Below are 27,089 nucleotides of genomic sequence, written 5' to 3'. Positions count from 1 at the left end.
TCCTGCTATATATATGTTAATGACATATTTATTGTTGGCCATAATGCTGGAAAAATTGAAAAGCTTAAAAGAGAGTTTTAAGTAAGTCTTTTGGCCGCTCGGGGCGCATAAAGGAGTGCAACACAAGGACTTCCCAGGGGGTCACCCATCCTAGTACTACTCTCGCCCAAGCAGGCTTAACTTCGGAGTTCTGATGGGATCCGGTGCTTTAGTGCTGGTATGATCGCACTCATTTTGTATGCGTCGTCCCTCGCATTTGTGCACGTCGCGGACGGCGCATCGACGACCGGAGCCCCGAAAACTCTCGAACGATCTCGGAATCGCCATTGTCGGATCCCTCCGATGCCCACGAGGCCGACCGCGTACCGGACACGGCAAGCGCGCGCCGAAACCATCGGGACTTTCTCGAACGAACTCGGAATCGCTATTGCGGCCCCATTCCGGAAAGCTCTCTCCGAGCCCCACGAGACTGACTGCGTAGCGGTCACGGCAAATTCCGAGGCCCAAAACCATCGCCTCGGAGGTCGACGGGAGAGGTTTTGGCCGCTCGGGGCGCAAAAAGGAGTGCAACACGTGGACTTCCCAGGGGGTCACCCATCCTAGAACCATGTCTGGTCATTGTATGTTTTATGAAGAAATTTTTAGATGATGATTTCATTATTCTCCTGCTATATATATGTTAATGACATATTTATTGTTGGCCATAATGCTGGAAAAATTGAAAAGCTTAAAAGAGAGTTTTAAGTAAGTCTTTTGGCCGCTCGGGGTGCAAAAAGGAGTGCAACACGAGGACTTCCCGGGGGGTCACCAATCCTAGTACTACTCTCGCCCAAGCAGGCTTAACTTCGGAGTTCTGATGGGATCCGGTGCTTTAGTGCTGGTATGATCGCACTCGTTTTGTGTGCGTCGTCCCTCGCCTTTGTGCACGTCGCGGACGGCGCATCGACGACCGGAGCCCCGAAACCTCTCGAACGATCTCGGAATCGCCATTGTCGGATCCCTCCGATGCCCACGAGGCCGACCGCGTACCGGACACGGCAAGCACCCGCCGAAACCATCGGGACTTTCTCGAACGAACTCGGAATCGCTATTGCGGCCCCATTCCGGAAAGCTCTCTCCGAGCCCCACGAGACTGACTGCGTAGCGGTCACGGCAAATTCCGAGGCCCAAAACCATCGCCTCGGAGGTCGACGGGAGAGGTTTTGGCTGCTCGGGGCGCAAAAAGGAGTGCAACACGAGGACTTCCCTGGGGGTCACCCATCCTAGAACCATGTCTGGTCATTGTATGTTTTATGAAGAAATTTTTAGATGATGATTTCATTATTCTCCTGCTATATATATGTTAATGACATATTTATTGTTGGCCATAATGCTGGAAAAATTGAAAAGCTTAAAAGATAGTTTTAAGTAAGTCTTTTGGTCGCTCGGGGCGCAAAAAGGAGTGCAACACGAGGACTTCCCACGGGTGACCCAAGCACGCTTAACTTCGGAGTTCTGATGTGATCCGGTGCTGGTATGATCGCACTCGTTTTGTGTGCATCGTCCCTCGCCTTTGTGCACGTCGCGGACGGCGCATCGACGACCGGAGCCCCGAAACCTCTCGAACGATCTCGGAATCGCCATTGTCGGATCCCTCCGATGCCCACGAGGCCGACCGCGTACCGGACAAGGCAAGCGTGCGCCGAAACCATCGGGACTTTCTCGAACGAACTCGGAATCGCTATTGCGGCCCCATTCCGGAAAGCTCTCTCCGAGCCCCACGAGACTGACTGTGTAGCGGTCATGGCAAATTCCGAGGCCCAAAACCATCGCCTCGGAGGTCGACGGGAGAGGTTTTGGCCGCTCGAGGCGCAAAAAGGAGTGCAACACGAGGACTTCCCAGGGGGTCACCCATCCTAGAACCATGTCTGGTCATTGTATGTTTTATGAAGAAATTTTTAGATGATGATTTCATTATTCTCATGCTATATATATGTTCATGACATATTTATTGTTGGCCATAATGCTGGAAAAATTGAAAAGCTTAAAAGAGAGTTTTAAGTAAGTCTTTTGGCCGCTCGGGGCGCAAAAAGGAGTGCAACACGAGGACTTCCCAGGGGGTCACCCATCCTAGTACTACTCTAGCCCAAGCAGGCTTAACTTCGGAGTTCTGATGGGATCCGGTGCTTTAGTGCTGGTATGAGCGCACTCGTTTTGTGTGCGTCGTCCCTCACCTTTGTGCACGTCGCGGACGGCGCATCGACGACCGGAGCGTGTACCGGACACGGCAAGCGCGCGCCGAAACCATCGGGACTTTCTCGAACGAACTCGGAATCGCTATTGCGGCCCCATTCCGGAAAGCTCTCTCCGAGCCCCACGAGACTGACTATGTAGCGGTCACGGCAAATTCCGAGGCCCAAAACCATCGCCTCGGAGGTCGACGGGAGAGGTTTTGGCCGCTCGGGGCGCAAAAAGGAGTGCAACACGAGGACTTCCTAGGGGGTCACCCATCCTTGTACTACTCTCGCCCAAGCACGATTAACTTCGGAGTTCTGATGGGATCCGGGGCTTTAGTGCTGGTATGATCGCACTTGTTTTGTGTGCGTCGTCCCTCGCCTTTGTGCACGTCGCGGACGGCGCATCGACGACCGGAGCCCCGAAACCTCTCGAACGATCTCGGAATCGCCATTGTCGGATCCCTCCGATGCCCACGAGGCCGACCGCGTACCGGACACGGCAAGCGCCCGCCGAAACCATCGGGACATTCTCGAACGAACTCGGAATCGCTATTGCGGCCCCATTCCGGAAAGCTCTCTCCGAGCCCCACGAGACTGACTGCGTAGCGGTCACGGCAAATTCCGAGGCCCAAAACCATCGCCTCGGAGGTCGACGGGAGAGGTTTCGGCTGCTCGGGGCGCAAAAAGGAGTGCAACACGAGGACTTCCCAGGGGGTCACCCATCCTAGAACCATGTCTGGTCATTGTATGTTTTATGAAGAAATTTTTAGATGATGATTTCATTATTCTCCTGCTATATATATGTTAATGACATATTTATTGTTGGCCATAATGCTGGAAAAATTGAAAAGCTTAAAAGATAGTTTTAAGTAAGTCTTTTGGCCGCTCGGGGCGCAAAAAGGAGTGCAACACGGGGACTTCCCATGGGTGACCCAAGCACGCTTAACTTCGGAGTTCTGATGTGATCCGGTGCTGGTATGATCGCACTCGTTTTGTGTGCGTCGTCCCTCGCCTTTGTGCACGTCGCGGACGGCGCATCGACGACCGGAGCCCCGAAACCTCTCGAACGATCTCGGAATCGCCATTGTCGGATCCCTCCGATGCCCACGAGGCCGACCGCGTACCGGACACGGCAAGCGCGCGCCGAAACCATCGGGACTTTCTCGAATGAACTCGAAATCGCTATTGCGGCTCCATTCCGGAAAGCTCTCTCCGAGCCCTACGAGACTGATTGCTTAGCGGTCACGGCAAATTCCGAGGCCCAAAACCATCGCCTCGGAGGTCGACGGGAGAGGTTTTGGCCGCTCGGGGCGCAAAAAGGAGTAAAACACGAGGACTTCCCAGGGGGTCACCCATCTTAGAACCATGTCTGGTCATTGTATGTTTTATGAAAAAATTTTTAGATGATGATTTCATTATTCTCCTGCTATATATATGTTAATAACATATTTATTGTTGGCCATAATGCTGGAAAAATTGAAAAGCTTAAAAGAGAGTTTTAAGTAAGTCTTTTGGCCGCTCGGGGCGCAAAAAGGAGTGCAACACGAGGACTTCCCAGGGGGTCACCCATCCTAGTACTACTCTCGCCCAAGCAGGCTTAACTTCGGAGTTCTGATGGGATCCGGTGCTTTAGTGCTGGTATGATCGCACTCGTTTTGTGTGCGTCGTCCCTCGCCTTTGTGCACGTCGCGGACGGCGCATCGACGACCGGAGCCCCGAAACCTCTCGAACGATCTCGGAATCGCCATTGTCGGATCCCTCCGATGCCCACGAGGCCGACCGCGTACCGGACACGGCAAGCGCGCGCCGAAACCATCGGGACTTTCTCGAACGAACTCGGAATCGCTATTGCGGCCCCATTCCGGAAAGCTCTCTCCGAGCCCCACGAGACTGACTGCGTAGCGGTCACGGCAAATTTCGAGGCCCAAAACCATCGCCTCGGAGGTCGACGGGAGAGGTTTTGGCCGCTCGGGGCACAAAAAGGAGTGCAACACGAGGACTTCCCAGGGGGTCACCCATCCTAGAACCATGTCTGGTCATTGTATGTTTTATGAAGAAATTTTTAGATGATGATTTCATTATTCTCCTGCTATATATATGTTAATGACATATTTATTGTTGGCCATAATGCTGGAAAAATTGAAAAGCTTAAAAGAGAGTTTTAAGTAAGTCTTTTGGCCGCTCGGGGCGCAAAAAGGAGTGCAACACAAGGACTTCCCAGGGGGTCACCCATCCTAGTACTACTCTCGCCCAAGCAGGCTTAACTTCGGAGTTCTGATGGGATCCGGTGCTTTAGTGCTGGTATGATCGCACTCGTTTTGTGTGCGTCGTCCCTCGCCTTTGTTCACGTCGCGGACGGCGCATCGACGACCGGAGCCCCGAAACCTCTCGAACGATCTCGGAATCGCCATTGTCGGATCCCTCCGATGCCCACGAGGCCGACCGCGTACCGGACACGGCAAGCGCGCGCCGAAACCATCGGGACTTTCTCGAACGAACTCGGAATCGCTATTGCGGCCCCATTCCGGAAAGCTCTCTCCGAGCCCCACGAGACTGACTGCGTAGCGGTCACGGCAAATTCCGAGGCCCAAAACCATCGCCTCGGAGGTCGACGGGAGAGGTTTTGGCCGCTCGGGGCGCAAAAAAGAGTGCAACACGAGGACTTCCCAGGGGGTCACCCATCCTAGAACCATGTCTGGTCATTGTATGTTTTATGAAGAAATTTTTAGATGATGATTTCATTATTCTCCTGCTATATATATGTTAATGACATATTTATTGTTGGCCATAATGCTGGAAAAATTGAAAAGCTTAAAAGAGAGTTTTAAGTAAGTCTTTTGGCCGCTCGGGGCGCAAAAAGGAGTGCAACACGAGGACTTCCCAGGGGGTCACCCATCCTAGTACTACTCTCGCCCAAGCAGGCTTAACTTCGGAGTTCCGATGGGATCCGGTGCTTTAGTGCTGGTATGATCGCACTCGTTTTGTGTGCGTCGTCCCTCGCCTTTGTGCACGTCGCGGACGGCGCATCGACGACCGGAGCCCCGAAACCTCTCGAACGATCTCGGAATCGCCATTGTCGGATCCCTCCGATGCCCACGAGGCCGACCGCGTACCGGACACGGCAAGCGCGCGCCGAAACCATCGAGACTTTCTCGAACGAACTCGGAATCGCTATTGCGGCCCCATTCCGGAAAGCTCTCTCCGAGCCCCACGACACTGACTGCGTAGCGGTCACGGCAAATTCCGAGGCCCAAAACCATCGCCTCGGAGGTCGACGGGAGAGGTTTTGGCCGCTCGGGGCGCAAAAAGGAGTGCAACACAAGGACTTCCCAGGGGGTCACCCATCCTAGTACTACTCTCGCCCAAGCAGGCTTAACTTCGGAGTTCTGATGGGATCCGGTGCTTTAGTGCTGGTATGATCGCACTCGTTTTGTGTGCGTCGTCCCTCGCCTTTGTTCACGTCGCGGACGGCGCATCGACGACCGGAGCCCCGAAACCTCTCGAACGATCTCGGAATCGCCATTGTCGGATCCCTCCGATGCCCACGAGGCCGACCGCGTACCGGACACGGCAAGCGCGCGCCGAAACCATCGGGACTTTCTCGAACGAACTTGGAATCGCTATTGCGGCCCCATTCCGGAAAGCTCTCTCCGAGCCCCACGAGACTGACTGCGTAGCGGTCACGGCAAATTTCGAGGCCCAAAACCATCGCCTCGGAGGTCGACGGGAGAGGTTTTGGCCGCTCGGGGCACAAAAAGGAGTGCAACACGAGGACTTCCCAGGGGGTCACCCATCCTAGAACCATGTCTGGTCATTGTATGTTTTATGAAGAAATTTTTAGATGATGATTTCATTATTCTCCTGCTATATATATGTTAATGACATATTTATTGTTGGCCATAATGCTGGAAAAATTGAAAAGCTTAAAAGAGAGTTTTAAGTAAGTCTTTTGGCCGCTCGGGGCGCATAAAGGAGTGCAACACAAGGACTTCCCAGGGGGTCACCCATCCTAGTACTACTCTCGCCCAAGCAGGCTTAACTTCGGAGTTCTGATGGGATCCGGGGCTTTAGTGCTGGTATGATCGCACTTGTTTTGTGTGCGTCGTCCCTCGCCTTTGTGCACGTCGCGGACGGCGCATCGACGACCGGAGCCCCGAAACCTCTCGAACGATCTCGGAATCGCCATTGTCGGATCCCTCCGATGCCCACGAGGCCGACCGCGTACCGGACACGGCAAGCGCCCGCCGAAACCATCGGGACTTTCTCGAACGAACTCGGAATCGCTATTGCGGCCCCATTCCGGAAAGCTCTCTCCGAGCCCCACGAGACTGACTGCGTAGCGGTCACGGCAAATTTCGAGGCCCAAAACCATCGCCTCGGAGGTCGACGGGAGAGGTTTTGGCCGCTCGGGGCACAAAAAGGAGTGCAACACGAGGACTTCCCAGGGGGTCACCCATCCTAGAACCATGTCTGGTCATTGTATGTTTTATGAAGAAATTTTTAGATGATGATTTCATTATTCTCCTGCTATATATATGTTAATGACATATTTATTGTTGGCCATAATGCTGGAAAAATTGAAAAGCTTAAAAGAGAGTTTTAAGTAAGTCTTTTGGCCGCTCGGGGCGCATAAAGGAGTGCAACACAAGGACTTCCCAGGGGGTCACCCATCCTAGTACTACTCTCGCCCAAGCAGGCTTAACTTCGGAGTTCTGATGGGATCCGGTGCTTTAGTGCTGGTATGATCGCACTCATTTTGTATGCGTCGTCCCTCGCATTTGTGCACGTCGCGGACGGCGCATCGACGACCGGAGCCCCGAAAACTCTCGAACGATCTCGGAATCGCCATTGTCGGATCCCTCTGATGCCCACGAGGCCGACCGCGTACCGGACACGGCAAGCGCGCGCCGAAACCATCGGGACTTTCTCGAACGAACTCGGAATCGCTATTGCGGCCCCATTCCGGAAAGCTCTCTCCGAGCCCCACGAGACTGACTGCGTAGCGGTCACGGCAAATTCCGAGGCCCAAAACCATCGCCTCGGAGGTCGACGGGAGAGGTTTTGGCCGCTCGGGGCGCAAAAAGGAGTGCAACACGTGGACTTCCCAGGGGGTCACCCATCCTAGAACCATGTCTGGTCATTGTATGTTTTATGAAGAAATTTTTAGATGATGATTTCATTATTCTCCTGCTATATATATGTTAATGACATATTTATTGTTGGCCATAATGCTGGAAAAATTGAAAAGCTTAAAAGAGAGTTTTAAGTAAGTCTTTTGGCCGCTCGGGGTGCAAAAAGGAGTGCAACACGAGGACTTCCCGGGGGGTCACCAATCCTAGTACTACTCTCGCCCAAGCAGGCTTAACTTCGGAGTTCTGATGGGATCCGGTGCTTTAGTGCTGGTATGATCGCACTCGTTTTGTGTGCGTCGTCCCTCGCCTTTGTGCACGTCGCGGACGGCGCATCGATGACCGGAGCCCCGAAACCTCTCGAACGATCTCGGAATCGCCATTGTTGGATCCCTCCGATGCCCACGAGGCCGACCGCGTACCGGACACGGCAAGCACCCGCCGAAACCATCGGGACTTTCTCGAACGAACTCGGAATCGCTATTGCGGCCCCATTCCGGAAAGCTCTCTCCGAGCCCCACGAGACTGACTGCGTAGCGGTCACGGCAAATTCCGAGGCCCAAAACCATCGCCTCGGAGGTCGACGGGAGAGGTTTTGGCTGCTCGGGGCGCAAAAAGGAGTGCAACACGAGGACTTCCCTGGGGGTCACCCATCCTAGAACCATGTCTGGTCATTGTATGTTTTATGAAGAAATTTTTAGATGATGATTTCATTATTCTCCTGCTATATATATGTTAATGACATATTTATTGTTGGCCATAATGCTGGAAAAATTGAAAAGCTTAAAAGATAGTTTTAAGTAAGTCTTTTGGCCGCTCGGGGCGCAAAAAGGAGTGCAACACGAGGACTTCCCACGGGTGACCCAAGCACGCTTAACTTCGGAGTTCTGATGTGATCCGGTGCTGGTATGATCGCACTCGTTTTGTGTGCATCGTCCCTCGCCTTTGTGCACGTCGCGGACGGCGCATCGACGACCGGAGCCCCGAAACCTCTCGAACGATCTCGGAATCGCCATTGTCGGATCCCTCCGATGCCCACGAGGCCGACCGCGTACCGGACAAGGCAAGCGCGCGCCGAAACCATCGGGACTTTCTCGAACGAACTCGGAATCGCTATTGCGGCCCCATTCCGGAAAGCTCTCTCCGAGCCCCACGAGACTGACTGTGTAGCGGTCATGGCAAATTCCGAGGCCCAAAACCATCGCCTCGGAGGTCGACGGGAGAGGTTTTGGCCGCTCGAGGCGCAAAAAGGAGTGCAACACGAGGACTTCCCAGGGGGTCACCCATCCTAGAACCATGTCTGGTCATTGTATGTTTTATGAAGAAATTTTTAGATGATGATTTCATTATTCTCATGCTATATATATGTTCATGACATATTTATTGTTGGCCATAATGCTGGAAAAATTGAAAAGCTTAAAAGAGAGTTTTAAGTAAGTCTTTTGGCCGCTCGGGGCGCAAAAAGGAGTGCAACACGAGGACTTCCCAGGGGGTCACCCATCCTAGTACTACTCTAGCCCAAGCAGGCTTAACTTCGGAGTTCTGATGGGATCCGGTGCTTTAGTGCTGGTATGAGCGCACTCGTTTTGTGTGCGTCGTCCCTCGCCTTTGTGCACGTCGCGGACGGCGCATCGACGACCGGAGCCCCGAAACCTCTCGAACGATCTCGGAATCGCCATTGTCGGATCCCTCCGATGCCCACGAGGCCGACCGTGTACCGGACACGGCAAGCGCGCGCCGAAACCATCGGGACTTTCTCGAACGAACTCAGAATCGCTATTGCGGCCCCATTCCGGAAAGCTCTCTCCGAGCCCCACGAGACTGACTACGTAGCGGTCACGGCAAATTCCGAGGCCCAAAACCATCGCCTCGGAGGTCGACGGGAGAGGTTTTGGCCGCTCGGGGCGCAAAAAGGAGTGCAACACGAGGACTTCCCAGGGGGTCACCCATCCTAGAACCATGTCTGGTCATTGTATGTTTTATGAAGAAATTTTTAGATGATGATTTCATTATTCTCCTGCTATATATATGTTAATGACATATTTATTGTTGGCCATAATGCTGGAAAAATTGAAAAGCTTAAAAGAGAGTTTTAAGTAAGTCTTTTGGCCGCTCGGGGCGCATAAAGGAGTGCAACACAAGGACTTCCCAGGGGGTCACCCATCCTAGTACTACTCTCGCCCAAGCAGGCTTAACTTCGGAGTTCTGATGGGATCCGGTGCTTTAGTGCTGGTATGATCGCACTCATTTTGTATGCGTCGTCCCTCGCATTTGTGCACGTCGCGGACGGCGCATCGACGACCGGAGCCCCGAAAACTCTCGAACGATCTCGGAATCGCCATTGTCGGATCCCTCTGATGCCCACGAGGCCGACCGCGTACCGGACACGGCAAGCGCGCGCCGAAACCATCGGGACTTTCTCGAACGAACTCGGATCGCTATTGCGGCCCCATTCCGGAAAGCTCTCTCCGAGCCCCACGAGACTGACTGCGTAGCGGTCACGGCAAATTCCGAGGCCCAAAACCATCGCCTCGGAGGTCGACGGGAGAGGTTTTGGCCGCTCGGGGCGCAAAAAGGAGTGCAACACGTGGACTTCCCAGGGGGTCACCCATCCTAGAACCATGTCTGGTCATTGTATGTTTTATGAAGAAATTTTTAGATGATGATTTCATTATTCTCCTGCTATATATATGTTAATGACATATTTATTGTTGGCCATAATGCTGGAAAAATTGAAAAGCTTAAAAGAGAGTTTTAAGTAAGTCTTTTGGCCGCTCGGGGTGCAAAAAGGAGTGCAACACGAGGACTTCCCGGGGGGTCACCAATCCTAGTACTACTCTCGCCCAAGCAGGCTTAACTTCGGAGTTCTGATGGGATCCGGTGCTTTAGTGCTGGTATGATCGCACTCGTTTTGTGTGCGTCGTCCCTCGCCTTTGTGCACGTCGCGGACGGCGCATCGATGACCGGAGCCCCGAAACCTCTCGAACGATCTCGGAATCGCCATTGTTGGATCCCTCCGATGCCCACGAGGCCGACCGCGTACCGGACACGGCAAGCACCCGCCGAAACCATCGGGACTTTCTCGAACGAACTCGGAATCGCTATTGCGGCCCCATTCCGGAAAGCTCTCTCCGAGCCCCACGAGACTGACTGCGTAGCGGTCACGGCAAATTCCGAGGCCCAAAACCATCGCCTCGGAGGTCGACGGGAGAGGTTTTGGCTGCTCGGGGCGCAAAAAGGAGTGCAACACGAGGACTTCCCTGGGGGTCACCCATCCTAGAACCATGTCTGGTCATTGTATGTTTTATGAAGAAATTTTTAGATGATGATTTCATTATTCTCCTGCTATATATATGTTAATGACATATTTATTGTTGGCCATAATGTTGGAAAAATTGAAAAGCTTAAAAGATAGTTTTAAGTAAGTCTTTTGGCCGCTCGGGGCGCAAAAAGGAGTGCAACACGAGGACTTCCCACGGGTGACCCAAGCACGCTTAACTTCGGAGTTCTGATGTGATCCGGTGCTGGTATGATCGCACTCGTTTTGTGTGCATCGTCCCTCGCCTTTGTGCACGTCGCGGACGGCGCATCGACGACCGGAGCCCCGAAACCTCTCGAACGATCTCGGAATCGCCATTGTCGGATCCCTCCGATGCCCACGAGGCCGACCGCGTACCGGACAAGGCAAGCGCGCGCCGAAACCATCGGGACTTTCTCGAACGAACTCGGAATCGCTATTGCGGCCCCATTCCGGAAAGCTCTCTCCGAGCCCCACGAGACTGACTGTGTAGCGGTCATGGCAAATTCCGAGGCCCAAAACCATCGCCTCGGAGGTCGACGGGAGAGGTTTTGGCCGCTCGAGGCGCAAAAAGGAGTGCAACACGAGGACTTCCCAGGGGGTCACCCATCCTAGAACCATGTCTGGTCATTGTATGTTTTATGAAGAAATTTTTAGATGATGATTTCATTATTCTCATGCTATATATATGTTCATGACATATTTATTGTTGGCCATAATGCTGGAAAAATTGAAAAGCTTAAAAGAGAGTTTTAAGTAAGTCTTTTGGCCGCTCGGGGCGCAAAAAGGAGTGCAACACGAGGACTTCCCAGGGGGTCACCCATCCTAGTACTACTCTAGCCCAAGCAGGCTTAACTTCGGAGTTCTGATGGGATCCGGTGCTTTAGTGCTGGTATGAGCGCACTCGTTTTGTGTGCGTCGTCCCTCGCCTTTGTGCACGTCGCGGACGGCGCATCGACGACCGGAGCCCCGAAACCTCTCGAACGATCTCGGAATCGCCATTGTCGGATCCCTCCGATGCCCACGAGGCCGACCGTGTACCGGACACGGCAAGCGCGCGCCGAAACCATCGGGACTTTCTCGAACGAACTCAGAATCGCTATTGCGGCCCCATTCCGGAAAGCTCTCTCCGAGCCCCACGAGACTGACTACGTAGCGGTCACGGCAAATTCCGAGGCCCAAAACCATCGCCTCGGAGGTCGACGGGAGAGGTTTTGGCCGCTCGGGGCGCAAAAAGGAGTGCAACACGAGGACTTCCTAGGGGGTCACCCATCCTTGTACTACTCTCGCCCAAGCACGATTAACTTCGGAGTTCTGATGGGATCCGGGGCTTTAGTGCTGGTATGATCGCACTTGTTTTGTGTGCGTCGTCCCTCGCCTTTGTGCACGTCGCGGACGGCGCATTGACGACCGGAGCCCCGAAACCTCTCGAACGATCTCGGAATCGCCATTGTCGGATCCCTCCGATGCCCACGAGGCCGACAGCGTACCGGACACGGCAAGCGCCCGCCGAAACCATCGGGACATTCTCGAACGAACTCGGAATCGCTATTGCGGCCCCATTCCGGAAAGCTCTCTCCGAGCCCCACGAGACTGACTGCGTAGCGGTCACGGCAAATTCCGAGGCCCAAAACCATCGCCTCGGAGGTCGACGGGAGAGGTTTTGGCTGCTCGGGGCGCAAAAAGGAGTGCAACACGAGGACTTCCCAGGGGGTCACCCATCCTAGAACCATGTCTGGTCATTGTATGTTTTATGAAGAAATTTTTAGATGATGATTTCATTATTCTCCTGCTATATATATGTTAATGACATATTTATTGTTGGCCATAATGCTGGAAAAATTGAAAAGCTTAAAAGATAGTTTTAAGTAAGTCTTTTGGCCGCTCGGGGCGCAAAAAGGAGTGCAACACGGGGACTTCCCATGGGTGACCCAAGCACGCTTAACTTCGGAGTTCTGATGTGATCCGGTGCTGGTATGATCGCACTCGTTTTGTGTGCGTCGTCCCTCGCCTTTGTGCACGTCGCGGACGGCGCATCGACGACCGGAGCCCCGAAACCTCTCGAACGATCTCGGAATCGCCATTGTCGGATCCCTCCGATGCCCACGAGGCCGACCGCGTACCGGACACGGCAAGCGCGCGCCGAAACCATCGGGACTTTCTCGAATGAACTCGAAATCGCTATTGCGGCTCCATTCCGGAAAGCTCTCTCCGAGCCCTACGAGACTGACTGCTTAGCGGTCACGGCAAATTCCGAGGCCCAAAACCATCGCCTCGGAGGTCGACGGGAGAGGTTTTGGCCGCTCGGGGCGCAAAAAGGAGTAAAACATGAGGACTTCCCAGGGGGTCACCCATCTTAGAACCATGTCTGGTCATTGTATGTTTTATGAAGAAATTTTTAGATGATGATTTCATTATTCTCCTGCTATATATATGTTAATGACATATTTATTGTTGGCCATAATGCTGGAAAAATTGAAAAGCTTAAAAGAGAGTTTTAAGTAAGTCTTTTGGCCGCTCGGGGCGCAAAAAGGAGTGCAACACGAGGACTTCCCAGGGGGTCACCCATCCTAGTACTACTCTCGCCCAAGCAGGCTTAACTTCGGAGTTCTGATGGGATCCGGTGCTTTAGTGCTGGTATGATCGCACTCGTTTTGTGTGCGTCGTCCCTCGCCTTTGTGCACGTCGCGGACGGCGCATCGACGACCGGAGCCCCGAAACCTCTCGAACGATCTCGGAATCGCCATTGTCGGATCCCTCCGATGCCCACGAGGCCGACCGCGTACCGGACACGGCAAGCGCGCGCCGAAACCATCGGGACTTTCTCGAACGAACTCGGAATCGCTATTACGGCCCCATTCCGGAAAGCTCTCTCCGAGCCCCACGAGACTGACTGCGTAGCGGTCATGGCAAATTCCGAGGCCCAAAACCATCGCCTCGGAGGTCGACGGGAGAGGTTTTGGCCGCTCGGGGCACAAAAAGGAGTGCAACACGAGGACTTCCCAGGGGGTCACCCATCCTAGAACCATGTCTGGTCATTGTATGTTTTATGAAGAAATTTTTAGATGATGATTTCATTATTCTCCTGCTATATATATGTTAATGACATATTTATTGTTGGCCATAATGCTGGAAAAATTGAAAAGCTTAAAAGAGAGTTTTAAGTAAGTCTTTTGGCCGCTCGGGGCGCAAAAAGGAGTGCAACACAAGGACTTCCCAGGGGGTCACCCATCCTAGTACTACTCTCGCCCAAGCAGGCTTAACTTCGGAGTTCTGATGGGATCCGGTGCTTTAGTGCTGGTATGATCGCACTCGTTTTGTGTGCGTCGTCCCTCGCCTTTGTTCACGTCGTGGACGGCGCATCGACGACCGGAGCCCCGAAACCTCTCGAACGATCTCGGAATCGCCATTGTCGGATCCCTCCGATGCCCACGAGGCCGAACGCGTACCGGACACGGCAAGCGCGCGCCGAAACCATCGGGACTTTCTCGAACGAACTCGGAATCGCTATTGCGGCCCCATTCCGGAAAGCTCTCTCCGAGCCCCACGAGACTGACTGCGTAGCGGTCACGGCAAATTTCGAGGCCCAAAACCATCGCCTCGGAGGTCGACGGGAGAGGTTTTGGCCGCTCGGGGCACAAAAAGGAGTGCAACACGAGGACTTCCCAGGGGGTCACCCATCCTAGAACCATGTCTGGTCATTGTATGTTTTATGAAGAAATTTTTAGATGATGATTTCATTATTCTCCTGCTATATATATGTTAATGACATATTTATTGTTGGCCATAATGCTGGAAAAATTGAAAAGCTTAAAAGAGAGTTTTAAGTAAGTCTTTTGGCCGCTCGGGGCGCATAAAGGAGTGCAACACAAGGACTTCCCAAGGGGTCACCCATCCTAGTACTACTCTCGCCCAAGCAGGCTTAACTTCGGAGTTCTGATGGGATCCGGGGCTTTAGTGCTGGTATGATCGCACTTGTTTTGTGTGCGTCGTCCCTCGCCTTTGTGCACGTCGCGGACGGCGCATCGACGACCGGAGCCCCGAAACCTCTCGAACGATCTCGGAATCGCCATTGTCGGATCCCTCCGATGCCCACGAGGCTGACCGCGTACCGGACACGGCAAGCGCCCGCCGAAACCATCGGGACTTTCTCCAACGAACTCGGAATCGCTATTGCGGCCCCATTCCGGAAAGCTCTCTCCGAGCCCCACGAGACTGACTGCGTAGCGGTCACGGCAAATTTCGAGGCCCAAAACCATCGCCTCGGAGGTCGACGGGAGAGGTTTTGGCCGCTCGGGGCACAAAAAGGAGTGCAACACGAGGACTTCCCAGGGGGTCACCCATCCTAGAACCATGTCTGGTCATTGTATGTTTTATGAAGAAATTTTTAGATGATGATTTCATTATTCTCCTGCTATATATATGTTAATGACATATTTATTGTTGGCCATAATGCTGGAAAAATTGAAAAGCTTAAAAGAGAGTTTTAAGTAAGTCTTTTGGCCGCTCGGGGCGCATAAAGGAGTGCAACACAAGGACTTCCCAGGGGGTCACCCATCCTAGTACTACTCTCGCCCAAGCAGGCTTAACTTCGGAGTTCTGATGGGATCCGGTGCTTTAGTGCTGGTATGATCGCACTCATTTTGTATGCGTCGTCCCTCGCATTTGTGCACGTCGCGGACGGCGCATCGACGACCGGAGCCCCGAAAACTCTCGAACGATCTCGGAATCGCCATTGTCGGATCCCTCCGATGCCCACGAGGCCGACCGCGTACCGGACACGGCAAGCGCGCGCCGAAACCATCGGGACTTTCTCGAACGAACTCGGAATCGCTATTGCGGCCCCATTCCGGAAAGCTCTCTCCGAGCCCCACGAGACTGACTGCGTAGCGGTCACGGCAAATTCCGAGGCCCAAAACCATCGCCTCGGAGGTCGACGGGAGGGGTTTTGGCCGCTCGGGGCGCAAAAAGGAGTGCAACACGTGGACTTCCCAGGGGGTCACCCATCCTAGAACCATGTCTGGTCATTGTATGTTTTATGAAGAAATTTTTAGATGATGATTTCATTATTCTCCTGCTATATATATGTTAATGACATATTTATTGTTGGCCATAATGCTGGAAAAATTGAAAAGCTTAAAAGAGAGTTTTAAGTAAGTCTTTTGGCCGCTCGGGGTGCAAAAAGGAGTGCAACACGAGGACTTCCCGGGGGGTCACCCATCCTAGTACTACTCTCGCCCAAGCAGGCTTAACTTCGGAGTTCTGATGGGATCCGGTGCTTTAGTGCTGGTATGATCGCACTCGTTTTGTGTGCGTCGTCCCTCGCCTTTGTGCACGTCGCGGACGGCGCATCGACGACCGGAGCCCCGAAACCTCTCGAACGATCTCGGAATCGCCATTGTCGGATCCCTCCGATGCCCACGAGGCCGACCGCGTACCGGACACGGCAAGCACCCGCCGAAACCATCGGGACTTTCTCGAACGAACTCGGAATCGCTATTGCGGCCCCATTCCGGAAAGCTCTCTCCGAGCCCCACGAGACTGACAGCGTAGCGGTCACGGCAAATTTCGAGGCCCAAAACCATCGCCTCGGAGGTCGACGGGAGAGGTTTTGGCCGCTCGGGGCACAAAAAGGAGTGCAACACGAGGACTTCCCAGGGGGTCACCCATCCTAGAACCATGTCTGGTCATTGTATGTTTTATGAAGAAATTTTTAGATGATGATTTCATTATTCTCCTGCTATATATATGTTAATGACATATTTATTGTTGGCCATAATGCTGGAAAAATTGAAAAGCTTAAAAGAGAGTTTTAAGTAAGTCTTTTGGCCGCTCGGGGCGCATAAAGGAGTGCAACACAAGGACTTCCCAGGGGGTCACCCATCCTAGTACTACTCTCGCCCAAGCAGGCTTAACTTCGGAGTTCTGATGGGATCCGGGGCTTTAGTGCTGGTATGATCGCACTTGTTTTGTGTGCGTCGTCCCTCGCCTTTGTGCACGTCGCGGACGGCGCATCGACGACCGGAGCCCCGAAACCTCTCGAACGATCTCGGAATCGCCATTGTCGGATCCCTCCGATGCCCACGAGGCCGACCGCGTACCGGACACGGCAAGCGCCCGCCGAAACCATCGGGACTTTCTCGAACGAACTCGGAATCGCTATTGCGGCCCCATTCCGGAAAGCTCTCTCCGAGCCCCACGAGACTGACTGCGTAGCGGTCACGGCAAATTTCGAGGCCCAAAACCATCGCCTCGGAGGTCGACGGGAGAGGTTTTGGCCGCTCGGGGCACAAAAAGGAGTGCAACACGAGGACTTCCCAGGGGGTCACCCATCCTAGAACCATGTCTGGTCATTGTATGTTTTATGAAGAAATTTTTAGATGATGATTTCATTATTCTCCTGCTATATATATGTTAATGACATATTTATTGTTGGCCATAATGCTGGAAAAATTGAAAAGCTTAAAAGTGAAAAGCTTAAAAGAGAGTTTTAAGTAAGTCTTTTGGCCGCTCGGGGCGCATAAAGGAGTGCAACACAAGGACTTCCCAGGGGGTCACCCATCCTAGTACTACTCTCGCCCAAGCAGGCTTAACTTCGGAGTTCTGATGGGATCCGGTGCTTTAGTGCTGGTATGATCGCACTCATTTTGTATGCGTCGTCCCTCGCATTTGTGCACGTCGCGGACGGCGCATCGACGACCGGAGCCCCGAAAACTCTCGAACGATCTCGGAATCGCCATTGTCGGATCCCTCCGATGCCCACGAGGCCGACCGCGTACCGGACACGGCAAGCGCGCGCCGAAACCATCGGGACTTTCTCGAACGAACTCGGAATCGCTATTGCGGCCCCATTCCGGAAAGCTCTCTCCGAGCCCCACGAGACTGACTGCGTAGCGGTCACGGCAAATTCCGAGGCCCAAAACCATCGCCTCGGAGGTCGACGGGAGAGGTTTTGGCCGCTCGGGGCGCAAAAAGGAGTGCAACACGTGGACTTCCCAGGGGGTCACCCATCCTAGAACCATGTCTGGTCATTGTATGTTTTATGAAGAAATTTTTAGATGATGATTTCATTATTCTCCTGCTATATATATGTTAATGACATATTTATTGTTGGCCATAATGCTGGAAAAATTGAAAAGCTTAAAAGTGAGTTTTAAGTAAGTCTTTTGGCCGCTCGGGGTGCAAAAAGGACTGCAACACAAGGACTTCCCGGGGGGTCACCCATCCTAGTACTACTCTCGCCCAAGCAGGCTTAACTTCGGAGTTCTGATGGGATCCGGTGCTTTAGTGCTGGTATGATCGCACTCGTTTTGTGTGCGTCGTCCCTCGCCTTTGTGCACGTCGCGGACGGCGCATCGACGACCGGAGCCCCGAAACCTCTCGAACGATCTCGGAATCGCCATTGTCGGATCCCTCCGATGCCCACGAGGCCGACCGCGTACCGGACACGGCAAGCACCCGCCGAAACCATCGGGACTTTCTCGAACGAACTCGGAATCGCTATTGCGGCCCCATTCCGGAAAGCTCTCTCCGAGCCCCACGAGACTGACTGCGTAGCGGTCACGACAAATTCCGAGGCCCAAAACCATCGCCTCGGAGGTCGACGGGAGAGGTTTTGGCTGCTCGGGGCGCAAAAAGGAGTGCAACACGAGGACTTCCCTGGGGGTCACCCATCCTAGAACCATGTCTGGTCATTGTATGTTTTATGAAGAAATTTTTAGATGATGATTTCATTATTCTCCTGCTATATATATGTTAATGACATATTTATTGTTGGCCATAATGCTGGAAAAATTGAAAAGCTTAAAAGATAGTTTTAAGTAAGTCTTTTGGCCGCTCGGGGCGCAAAAAGGAGTGCAACACGAGGACTTCCCACGGGTGACCCAAGCACGCTTAACTTCGGAGTTCTGATGTGATCCGGTGCTGGTATGATCGCACTCGTTTTGTGTGCATCGTCCCTCGCCTTTGTGCACGTCGCGGACGGCGCATCGACGACCCGAGCCCCGAAACCTCTCGAACGATCTCGGAATCGCCATTGTCGGATCCCTCCGATTCCCACGAGGCCGACCGCGTACCGGACACGGCAAGCGCGCGCCGAAACCATCGGGACTTTCTCGAACGAACTCGGAATCGCTATTGCGGCCCCATTCCGGAAAGCTCTCTCCGAGCCCCACGAGACTGACTGCGTAGCGGTCACGGCAAATTCCGAGGCCCAAAACCATCGCCTCGGAGGTCGACGGGAGAGGTTTTGGCCGCTCGAGGCGCAAAAAGGAGTGCAACACGAGGACTTCCCAGGGGGTCACCCATCCTAGAACCATGTCTGGTCATTGTATGTTTTATGAAGAAATTTTTAGATGATGATTTCATTATTCTCATGCTATATATATGTTCATGACATATTTATTGTTGGCCATAATGCTGGAAAAATTGAAAAGCTTAAAAGAGAGTTTTAAGTAAGTCTTTTGGCCGCTCGGGGCGCAAAAAGGAGTGCAACACGAGGACTTCCCAGGGGGTCACCCATCCTAGTACTACTCTAGCCCAAGCAGGCTTAACTTCGGAGTTCTGATGGGATCCGCTGCTTTAGTGCTGGTATGAGCGCACTCGTTTTGTGTGCGTCGTCCCTCGCCTTTGTGCACGTCGCGGACGGCGCATCGACGACCGGAGCCCCGAAACCTCTCGAACGATCTCGGAATCGCCATTGTCGGATCCCTCCGATGCCCACGAGGCCGACCGTGTACCGGACACGGCAAGCGCGCGCCGAAACCATCGGGACTTTCTCGAACGAACTCGGAATCGCTATTGCGGCCCCATTCCGGAAAGCTCTCTCCGAGCCCCACGAGACTGACTACGTAGCGGTCACGGCAAATTCCGAGGCCCAAAACCATCGCCTCGGAGGTCGACGGGAGAGGTTTTGGCCGCTCGGGGCGCAAAAAGGAGTGCAACACGAGGACTTCCCAGGGGGTCACCCATCCTTGTACTACTCTCGCCCAAGCACCCATCCTTGTACTACTCTCGCCCAAGCACGATTAACTTCGGAGTTCTGATGGGATCCGGGGCTTTAGTGCTGGTATGATCGCACTTGTTTTGTTTGCGTCGTCCCTCGCCTTTGTGCACGTCGCGGACGGCGCATCGACGACCGGAGCCCCGAAACCTCTCGAACGATCTCGGAATCGCCATTGTCGGATCCCTCCGATGCCCACGAGGCCGACCGCGTACCGGACACGGCAAGCGCCCGCCGAAACCATCGGGACTTTCTCGAACGAACTCGGAATCGCTATTGCGGCCCCATTCCGGAAAGCTCTCTCCGAGCCCCACGAGACTGACTGCGTAGCGGTCACGGCAAATTCCGAGGCCCAAAACCATCGCCTCGGAGGTCGACGGGAGAGGTTTTGGCTGCTCGGGGCGCAAAAAGGAGTGCAACACGAGGACTTCCCAGGGGGTCACCCATCCTAGAACCATGTCTGGTCATTGTATGTTTTATGAAGAAATTTTTAGATGATGATTTCATTATTCTCCTGCTATATATATGTTAATGACATATTTATTGTTGGCCATAATGCTGGAAAAATTGAAAAGCTTAAAAGATAGTTTTAAGTAAGTCTTTTGGCCGCTCGGGGCGCAAAAAGGAGTGCAACACGGGGACTTCCCATGGGTGACCCAAGCACGCTTAACTTCGGAGTTCTGATGTGATCCGGTGCTGGTATGATCGCACTCGTTTTGTGTGCGTCGTCCCTCGCCTTTGTGCACGTCGCGGACGGCGCATCGACGACCGGAGCCCCGAAACCTCTCGAACGATCTCGGAATCGCCATTGTCGGATCCCTCCGATGCCCACGAGGCCGACCGCGTACCGGAAACGGCAAGCGCGCGCCGAAACCATCGGGACTTTCTCGAATGAACTCGGAATCGCTATTGCGGCTCCATTCCGGAAAGCTCTCTCCGAGCCCTACGAGACTGACTGCTTAGCGGTCACGGCAAATTCCGAGGCCCAAAACCATCGCCTCGGAGGTCGACGGGAGAGGTTTTGGCCGCTCGGGGCGCAAAAAGGAGTAAAACACGAGGACTTCCCAGGGGGTCACCCATCTTAGAACCATGTCTGGTCATTGTATGTTTTATGAAGAAATTTTTAGATGATGATTTCATTATTCTCCTGCTATATATATGTTAATGACATATTTATTGTTGGCCATAATGCTGGAAAAATTGAAAAGCTTAAAAGAGAGTTTTAAGTAAGTCTTTTGGCCGCTCGGGGCGCAAAAAGGAGTGCAACACGAGGACTTCCCAGGGGGTCACCCATCCTAGTACTACTCTCGCCCAAGCAGGCTTAACTTCGGAGTTCTGATGGGATCCGGTGCTTTAGTGCTGGTATGATTGCACTCGTTTTGTGTGCGTCGTCCCTCGCCTTTGTGCACGTCGCGGACGGCGCATCGACGACCGACGATCTCGGAATCGCCATTGTCGGATCCCTCCGATGCCCACGAGGCCGACCGCGTACCGGACACGGCAAGCGCGCGCCGAAACCATCGGGACTTTCTCGAACGAACTCGGAATCGCTATTGCGGCCCCATTCCGGAAAGCTCTCTCCGAGCCCCACGAGACTGACTGCGTAGCGGTCATGGCAAATTCCGAGGCCCAAAACCATCGCCTCGGAGGTCGACGGGAGAGGTTTTGGCCGCTCGGGGCACAAAAAGGAGTGCAACACGAGGACTTCCCAGGGGGTCACCCATCCTAGAACCATGTCTGGTCATTGTATGTTTTATGAAGAAATTTTTAGATGATGATTTCATTATTCTCCTGCTATATATATGTTAATGACATATTTATTGTTGGCCATAATGCTGGAAAAATTGAAAAGCTTAAAAGAGAGTTTTAAGTAAGTCTTTTGGCCGCTCGGGGCGCAAAAAGGAGTGCAACACAAGGACTTCCCAGGGGGTCACCCATCCTAGTACTACTCTCGCCCAAGCAGGCTTAACTTCGGAGTTCTGATGGGATCCGGTGCTTTAGTGCTGGTATGATCGCACTCGTTTTGTGTGCGTCGTCCCTCGCCTTTGTTCACGTCGCGGACGGCGCATCGACGACCGGAGCCCCGAAACCTCTCGAACGATCTCGGAATCGCCATTGTCGGATCCCTCCGATGCCCACGAGGCCGACCGCGTACCGGACACGGCAAGCGCGCGCCGAAACCATCGGGACTTTCTCGAACGAACTCGGAATCGCTATTGCGGCCCCATTCCGGAAAGCTCTCTCCGAGCCCCACGAGACTGACTGCGTAGCGGTCACGGCAAATTTCGAGGCCCAAAACCATCGCCTCGGAGGTCGACGGGAGAGGTTTTGGCCGCTCGGGGCACAAAAAGGAGTGCAACACGAGGACTTCCCAGGGGGTCACCCATCCTAGAACCATGTCTGGTCATTGTATGTTTTATGAAGAAATTTTTAGATGATGATTTCATTATTCTCCTGCTATATATATGTTAATGACATATTTATTGTTGGCCATAATGCTGGAAAAATTGAAAAGCTTAAAAGAGAGTTTTAAGTAAGTCTTTTGGCCGCTCGGGGCGCATAAAAGAGTGCAACACAAGGACTTCCCAGGGGGTCACCCATCCTAGTAATACTCTCGCCCAAGCAGGCTTAACTTCGGAGTTCTGATGAGATCCGGGGCTTTAGTGCTGGTATGATCGCACTTGTTTTGTGTGCGTCGTCCCTCACCTTTGTGCACGTCGCGGACGGCGCATCGACGACCGGAGCCCCGAAACCTCTCGAACGATCTCGGAATCGCCATTGTCGGATCCCTCCGATGCCCACGAGGCCGACCGCGTACCGGACACGGCAAGCGCCCGCCGAAACCATCGGGACTTTCTCGAACGAACTCGGAATCGCTATTGCGGCCCCATTCCGGAAAGCTCTCTCCGAGCCCCACGAGACTGACTGCGTAGCGGTCACGGCAAATTCCGAGGCCCAAAACCATCGCCTCGGAGGTCGACGGGAGAGGTTTTGGCTGCTCGGGGCGCAAAAAGGAGTGCAACACGAGGACTTCCCAGGGGGTCACCCATCCTAGAACCATGTCTGGTCATTGTATGTTTTATGAAGAAATTTTTAGATGATGATTTCATTATTCTCCTGCTATATATATGTTAATGACATATTTATTGTTGGCCATAATGCTGGAAAAATTGAAAAGCTTAAAAGATAGTTTTAAGTAAGTCTTTTGGCCGCTCGGGGCGCAAAAAGGAGTGCAACACGGGGACTTCCCATGGGTGACCCAAGCACGCTTAACTTCGGAGTTCTGATGTGATCCGGTGCTGGTATGATCGCACTCGTTTTGTGTGCGTCGTCCCTCGCCTTTGTGCACGTCGCGGACGGCGCATCGACGACCGGAGCCCCGAAACCTCTCGAACGATCTCGGAATCGCCATTGTCGGATCCCTCCGATGCCCACGAGGCCGACCGCGTACCGGACACGGCAAGCGCGCGCCGAAACCATCGGGACTTTCTCGAATGAACTCGGAATCGCTATTGCGGCTCCATTCCGGAAAGCTCTCTCCGAGCCCTACGAGACTGACTGCTTAGCGGTCACGGCAAATTCCGAGGCCCAAAACCATCGCCTCGGAGGTCGACGGGAGAGGTTTTGGCCGCTCGGGGCACAAAAAGGAGTGCAACACGAGGACTTCCCAGGGGGTCACCCATCCTAGAACCATGTCTGGTCATTGTATGTTTTATGAAGAAATTTTTAGATGATGATTTCATTATTCTCCTGCTATATATATGTTAATGACATATTTATTGTTGGCCATAATGCTGGAAAAATTGAAAAGCTTAAAAGAGAGTTTTAAGTAAGTCTTTTGGCCGCTCGGGGCGCATAAAAGAGTGCAACACAAGGACTTCCCAGGGGGTCACCCATCCTAGTAATACTCTCGCCCAAGCAGGCTTAACTTCGGAGTTCTGATGAGATCCGGGGCTTTAGTGCTGGTATGATCGCACTTGTTTTGTGTGCGTCGTCCCTCACCTTTGTGCACGTCGCGGACGGCGCATCGACGACCGGAGCCCCGAAACCTCTCGAACGATCTCGGAATCGCCATTGTCGGATCCCTCCGATGCCCACGAGGCCGACCGCGTACCGGACACGGCAAGCGCCCGCCGAAACCATCGGGACTTTCTCGAACGAACTCGGAATCGCTATTGCGGCCCCATTCCGGAAAGCTCTCTCCGAGCCCCACGAGACTGACTGCGTAGCGGTCACGGCAAATTCCGAGGCCCAAAACCATCGCCTCGGAGGTCGACGGGAGAGGTTTTGGCTGCTCGGGGCGCAAAAAGGAGTGCAACACGAGGACTTCCCAGGGGGTCACCCATCCTAGAACCATGTCTGGTCATTGTATGTTTTATGAAGAAATTTTTAGATGATGATTTCATTATTCTCCTGCTATATATATGTTAATGACATATTTATTGTTGGCCATAATGCTGGAAAAATTGAAAAGCTTAAAAGATAGTTTTAAGTAAGTCTTTTGGCCGCTCGGGGCGCAAAAAGGAGTGCAACACGGGGACTTCCCATGGGTGACCCAAGCACGCTTAACTTCGGAGTTCTGATGTGATCCGGTGCTGGTATGATCGCACTCGTTTTGTGTGCGTCGTCCCTCGCCTTTGTGCACGTCGCGGACGGCGCATCGACGACCGGAGCCCCGAAACCTCTCGAACGATCTCGGAATCGCCATTGTCGGATCCCTCCGATGCCCACGAGGCCGACCGCGTACCGGACACGGCAAGCGCGCGCCGAAACCATCGGGACTTTCTCGAATGAACTCGGAATCGCTATTGCGGCTCCATTCCGGAAAGCTCTCTCCGTGCCCTACGAGACTGACTGCTTAGCGGTCACGGCAAATTCCGAGGCCCAAAACCATCGCCTCGGAGGTCGACGGGAGAGGTTTTGGCCGCTCGGGGCGCAAAAAGGAGTAAAACACGAGGACTTCCCAGGGGGTCACCCATCTTAGAACCATGTCTGGTCATTGTATGTTTTATGAAGAAATTTTTAGATGATGATTTCATTATTCTCCTGCTATATATATGTTAATGACATATTTATTGTTGGCCATAATGCTGGAAAAATTGAAAAGCTTAAAAGAGAGTTTTAAGTAAGTCTTTTGGCTGCTCGGGGCGCAAAAAGGAGTGCAACACGAGGACTTCCCAGGGGGTCACCCATCCTAGTACTACTCTCGCCCAAGCAGGCTTAACTTCGGAGTTCTGATGGGATCCGGTGCTTTAGTGCTGGTATGATCGCACTCGTTTTGTGTGCGTCGTCCCTCGCCTTTGTGCACGTCGCGGACGGCGCATCGACGACCGGAGCCCCGAAACCTCTCGAACGATCTCGGAATCGCCATTGTCGGATCCCTCCGATGCCCACGAGGCCGACCGCGTACCGGACACGGCAAGCGCGCGCCGAAACCATCGGGACTTTCTCGAACGAACTCGGAATCGCTATTGCGGCCCCATTCCGGAAAGCTCTCTCCGAGCCCCACGAGACTGACTGCGTAGCGGTCACGGCAAATTCCGAGGCCCAAAACCATCGCCTCGGAGGTCGACGGGAGAGGTTTTGGCCGCTCGGGGCACAAAAAGGAGTGCAACACGAGGACTTCCCAGGGGGTCACCCATCCTAGAACCATGTCTGGTCATTGTATGTTTTATGAAGAAATTTTTAGATGATGATTTCATTATTCTCCTGCTATATATATGTTAATGACATATTTATTGTTGGCCATAATGCTGGAAAAATTGAAAAGCTTAAAAGAGAGTTTTAAGTAAGTCTTTTGGCTGCTCGGGGCGCAAAAAGGAGTGCAACACGAGGACTTCCCAGGGGGTCACCCATCCTAGTACTACTCTCGCCCAAGCAGGCTTAACTTCGGAGTTCTGATGGGATCCGGTGCTTTAGTGCTGGTATGATCGCACTCGTTTTGTGTGCGTCGTCCCTCGCCTTTGTGCACGTCGCGGACGGCGCATCGACGACCGGAGCCCCGAAACCTCTCGAACGATCTCGGAATCGCCATTGTCGGATCCCTCCGATGCCCACGAGGCCGACCGCGTACCGGACACGGCAAGCGCGCGCCGAAACCATCGGGACTTTCTCGAACGAACTCGGAATCGCTATTGCGGCCCCATTCCGGAAAGCTCTCTCCGAGCCCCACGAGACTGACTGCGTAGCGGTCACGGCAAATTCCGAGTCCCAAAACCATCGCCTCGGAGGTCGACGGGAGAGGTTTTGGCCGCTCGGGGCACAAAAAGGAGTGCAACACGAGGACTTCCCAGGGGGTCACCCATCCTAGAACCATGTCTGGTCATTGTATGTTTTATGAAGAAATTTTTTGATGATGATTTCATTATTCTCCTGCTATATATATGTTAATGACATATTTATTGTTGGCCATAATGCTGGAAAAATTGAAAAGCTTAAAAGAGAGTTTTAAGTAAGTCTTTTGGCCGCTCGGGGCGCAAAAAGGAGTGCAACACAAGGACTTCCCAGGGGGTCACCCATCCTAGTACTACTCTCGCCCAAGCAGGCTTAACTTCGGAGTTCTGATGGGATCCGGTGCTTTAGTGCTGGTATGATCGCACTCGTTTTGTGTGCGTCGTCCCTCGCCTTTGTTCACGTCGCGGACGGCGCATCGACGACCGGAGCCCCGAAACCTCTCGAACGATCTCGGAATCGCCATTGTCGGATCCCTCCGATGCCCACGAGGCCGACCGCGTACCGGACACGGCAAGCGCGCGCCGAAACCATCGGGACTTTCTCGAACGAACTCGGAATCGCTATTGCGGCCCCATTCCGGAAAGCTCTCTCCGAGCCCCACGAGACTGACAGCGTAGCGGTCACGGCAAATTCCGAGGCCCAAAACCATCGCCTCGGAGGTCGACGGGAGAGGTTTTGGCTGCTCGGGGCGCAAAAAGGAGTGCAACACGAGGACTTCCCTGGGGGTCACCCATCCTAGAACCATGTCTGGTCATTGTATGTTTTATGAAGAAATTTTTAGATGATGATTTCATTATTCTCCTGCTATATATATGTTAATGACATATTTATTGTTGGCCATAATGCTGGAAAAATTGAAAAGCTTAAAAGATAGTTTTGAGTAAGTCTTTTGGCCGCTCGGGGCGCAAAAAGGAGTGCAACACGAGGACTTCCCACGGGTGACCCAAGCACGCTTAACTTCGGAGTTCTGATGTGATCCGGTGCTGGTATGATCGCACTCGTTTTGTGTGCATCGTCCCTCGCCTTTGTGCACGTCGCGGACGGCGCATTGACGACCCGAGCCCCGAAACCTCTCGAACGATCTCGGAATCGCCATTGTCGGATCCCTCCGATGCCCACGAGGCCGACCGCGTACCGGACACGGCAAGCGCGCGCCGAAACCATCGGGACTTTCTCGAATGAACTCGGAATCGCTATTGCGGCTCCATTCC

General features: G+C 53.3%; 32 non-coding genes and 1 pseudogene across 32 annotated transcripts; all 33 read right to left on the bottom strand.

Moving 5' to 3' along the window:
* Positions 1-112: 112 nt before the first annotated feature.
* On the bottom strand, positions 113-231 carry LOC135592122 (5S ribosomal RNA). Its single transcript, XR_010478888.1, has one exon. It is a non-coding gene; the product is annotated as a 5S ribosomal RNA (ribosomal RNA).
* A 544-nt stretch (positions 232-775) lies between these two features.
* On the bottom strand, positions 776-894 carry LOC135590054 (5S ribosomal RNA). Its single transcript, XR_010477460.1, has one exon. It is a non-coding gene; the product is annotated as a 5S ribosomal RNA (ribosomal RNA).
* A 1,177-nt stretch (positions 895-2,071) lies between these two features.
* Positions 2,072-2,190, bottom strand: LOC135589970 (5S ribosomal RNA). Its single transcript, XR_010477376.1, has one exon. It is a non-coding gene; the product is annotated as a 5S ribosomal RNA (ribosomal RNA).
* A 263-nt stretch (positions 2,191-2,453) lies between these two features.
* On the bottom strand, positions 2,454-2,572 carry LOC135590388 (5S ribosomal RNA). Its single transcript, XR_010477795.1, has one exon. It is a non-coding gene; the product is annotated as a 5S ribosomal RNA (ribosomal RNA).
* Positions 2,573-3,749: 1,177 nt separating this feature from the next.
* LOC135591006 (5S ribosomal RNA) lies at positions 3,750-3,868 on the bottom strand. The gene has a single exon (XR_010478399.1). It is a non-coding gene; the product is annotated as a 5S ribosomal RNA (ribosomal RNA).
* Positions 3,869-4,412: 544 nt separating this feature from the next.
* LOC135592121 (5S ribosomal RNA) lies at positions 4,413-4,531 on the bottom strand. Its single transcript, XR_010478887.1, has one exon. It is a non-coding gene; the product is annotated as a 5S ribosomal RNA (ribosomal RNA).
* Positions 4,532-5,075: 544 nt separating this feature from the next.
* LOC135592172 (5S ribosomal RNA) lies at positions 5,076-5,194 on the bottom strand. Its single transcript, XR_010478937.1, has one exon. It is a non-coding gene; the product is annotated as a 5S ribosomal RNA (ribosomal RNA).
* Positions 5,195-5,524: 330 nt separating this feature from the next.
* On the bottom strand, positions 5,525-5,643 carry LOC135592120 (5S ribosomal RNA). Its single transcript, XR_010478886.1, has one exon. It is a non-coding gene; the product is annotated as a 5S ribosomal RNA (ribosomal RNA).
* Positions 5,644-6,187: 544 nt separating this feature from the next.
* On the bottom strand, positions 6,188-6,306 carry LOC135590035 (5S ribosomal RNA). Its single transcript, XR_010477441.1, has one exon. It is a non-coding gene; the product is annotated as a 5S ribosomal RNA (ribosomal RNA).
* Positions 6,307-6,850: 544 nt separating this feature from the next.
* LOC135592119 (5S ribosomal RNA) lies at positions 6,851-6,969 on the bottom strand. The gene has a single exon (XR_010478884.1). It is a non-coding gene; the product is annotated as a 5S ribosomal RNA (ribosomal RNA).
* Positions 6,970-7,513: 544 nt separating this feature from the next.
* Positions 7,514-7,632, bottom strand: LOC135590052 (5S ribosomal RNA). Its single transcript, XR_010477459.1, has one exon. It is a non-coding gene; the product is annotated as a 5S ribosomal RNA (ribosomal RNA).
* Positions 7,633-8,809: 1,177 nt separating this feature from the next.
* On the bottom strand, positions 8,810-8,928 carry LOC135589969 (5S ribosomal RNA). The gene has a single exon (XR_010477375.1). It is a non-coding gene; the product is annotated as a 5S ribosomal RNA (ribosomal RNA).
* Positions 8,929-9,472: 544 nt separating this feature from the next.
* On the bottom strand, positions 9,473-9,591 carry LOC135592117 (5S ribosomal RNA). The gene has a single exon (XR_010478882.1). It is a non-coding gene; the product is annotated as a 5S ribosomal RNA (ribosomal RNA).
* A 543-nt stretch (positions 9,592-10,134) lies between these two features.
* LOC135590051 (5S ribosomal RNA) lies at positions 10,135-10,253 on the bottom strand. The gene has a single exon (XR_010477458.1). It is a non-coding gene; the product is annotated as a 5S ribosomal RNA (ribosomal RNA).
* A 1,177-nt stretch (positions 10,254-11,430) lies between these two features.
* LOC135589968 (5S ribosomal RNA) lies at positions 11,431-11,549 on the bottom strand. Its single transcript, XR_010477374.1, has one exon. It is a non-coding gene; the product is annotated as a 5S ribosomal RNA (ribosomal RNA).
* A 330-nt stretch (positions 11,550-11,879) lies between these two features.
* LOC135590387 (5S ribosomal RNA) lies at positions 11,880-11,998 on the bottom strand. The gene has a single exon (XR_010477794.1). It is a non-coding gene; the product is annotated as a 5S ribosomal RNA (ribosomal RNA).
* A 1,177-nt stretch (positions 11,999-13,175) lies between these two features.
* On the bottom strand, positions 13,176-13,294 carry LOC135590994 (5S ribosomal RNA). Its single transcript, XR_010478396.1, has one exon. It is a non-coding gene; the product is annotated as a 5S ribosomal RNA (ribosomal RNA).
* A 544-nt stretch (positions 13,295-13,838) lies between these two features.
* On the bottom strand, positions 13,839-13,957 carry LOC135592116 (5S ribosomal RNA). Its single transcript, XR_010478881.1, has one exon. It is a non-coding gene; the product is annotated as a 5S ribosomal RNA (ribosomal RNA).
* Positions 13,958-14,501: 544 nt separating this feature from the next.
* LOC135590160 (5S ribosomal RNA) lies at positions 14,502-14,620 on the bottom strand. The gene has a single exon (XR_010477567.1). It is a non-coding gene; the product is annotated as a 5S ribosomal RNA (ribosomal RNA).
* A 544-nt stretch (positions 14,621-15,164) lies between these two features.
* LOC135592115 (5S ribosomal RNA) lies at positions 15,165-15,283 on the bottom strand. Its single transcript, XR_010478880.1, has one exon. It is a non-coding gene; the product is annotated as a 5S ribosomal RNA (ribosomal RNA).
* Positions 15,284-15,827: 544 nt separating this feature from the next.
* LOC135592069 (5S ribosomal RNA) lies at positions 15,828-15,946 on the bottom strand. Its single transcript, XR_010478835.1, has one exon. It is a non-coding gene; the product is annotated as a 5S ribosomal RNA (ribosomal RNA).
* Positions 15,947-16,490: 544 nt separating this feature from the next.
* Positions 16,491-16,609, bottom strand: LOC135590034 (5S ribosomal RNA). The gene has a single exon (XR_010477440.1). It is a non-coding gene; the product is annotated as a 5S ribosomal RNA (ribosomal RNA).
* A 559-nt stretch (positions 16,610-17,168) lies between these two features.
* On the bottom strand, positions 17,169-17,287 carry LOC135592113 (5S ribosomal RNA). The gene has a single exon (XR_010478879.1). It is a non-coding gene; the product is annotated as a 5S ribosomal RNA (ribosomal RNA).
* Positions 17,288-17,831: 544 nt separating this feature from the next.
* Positions 17,832-17,950, bottom strand: LOC135589916 (5S ribosomal RNA). Its single transcript, XR_010477323.1, has one exon. It is a non-coding gene; the product is annotated as a 5S ribosomal RNA (ribosomal RNA).
* Positions 17,951-19,127: 1,177 nt separating this feature from the next.
* On the bottom strand, positions 19,128-19,246 carry LOC135590486 (5S ribosomal RNA). The gene has a single exon (XR_010477893.1). It is a non-coding gene; the product is annotated as a 5S ribosomal RNA (ribosomal RNA).
* Positions 19,247-19,576: 330 nt separating this feature from the next.
* LOC135591045 (5S ribosomal RNA) lies at positions 19,577-19,724 on the bottom strand (annotated as a pseudogene).
* A 1,177-nt stretch (positions 19,725-20,901) lies between these two features.
* Positions 20,902-21,020, bottom strand: LOC135591999 (5S ribosomal RNA). Its single transcript, XR_010478765.1, has one exon. It is a non-coding gene; the product is annotated as a 5S ribosomal RNA (ribosomal RNA).
* Positions 21,021-21,545: 525 nt separating this feature from the next.
* Positions 21,546-21,664, bottom strand: LOC135592112 (5S ribosomal RNA). The gene has a single exon (XR_010478878.1). It is a non-coding gene; the product is annotated as a 5S ribosomal RNA (ribosomal RNA).
* Positions 21,665-22,208: 544 nt separating this feature from the next.
* Positions 22,209-22,327, bottom strand: LOC135590738 (5S ribosomal RNA). Its single transcript, XR_010478144.1, has one exon. It is a non-coding gene; the product is annotated as a 5S ribosomal RNA (ribosomal RNA).
* Positions 22,328-23,504: 1,177 nt separating this feature from the next.
* On the bottom strand, positions 23,505-23,623 carry LOC135590737 (5S ribosomal RNA). The gene has a single exon (XR_010478143.1). It is a non-coding gene; the product is annotated as a 5S ribosomal RNA (ribosomal RNA).
* A 1,177-nt stretch (positions 23,624-24,800) lies between these two features.
* LOC135590982 (5S ribosomal RNA) lies at positions 24,801-24,919 on the bottom strand. Its single transcript, XR_010478385.1, has one exon. It is a non-coding gene; the product is annotated as a 5S ribosomal RNA (ribosomal RNA).
* A 544-nt stretch (positions 24,920-25,463) lies between these two features.
* On the bottom strand, positions 25,464-25,582 carry LOC135590970 (5S ribosomal RNA). The gene has a single exon (XR_010478373.1). It is a non-coding gene; the product is annotated as a 5S ribosomal RNA (ribosomal RNA).
* Positions 25,583-26,126: 544 nt separating this feature from the next.
* Positions 26,127-26,245, bottom strand: LOC135592110 (5S ribosomal RNA). Its single transcript, XR_010478876.1, has one exon. It is a non-coding gene; the product is annotated as a 5S ribosomal RNA (ribosomal RNA).
* Between the last annotated feature and the right edge of the window lie 844 nt (positions 26,246-27,089).

Source organism: Musa acuminata, chromosome BXJ1-8 (assembly GCF_036884655.1).
Source record: "Musa acuminata AAA Group cultivar baxijiao chromosome BXJ1-8, Cavendish_Baxijiao_AAA, whole genome shotgun sequence".
In the NCBI taxonomy this organism is placed as follows: Eukaryota; Viridiplantae; Streptophyta; class Magnoliopsida; order Zingiberales; family Musaceae; genus Musa; species Musa acuminata.
This window is presented reverse-complemented; position numbering and strand designations above follow the sequence as displayed.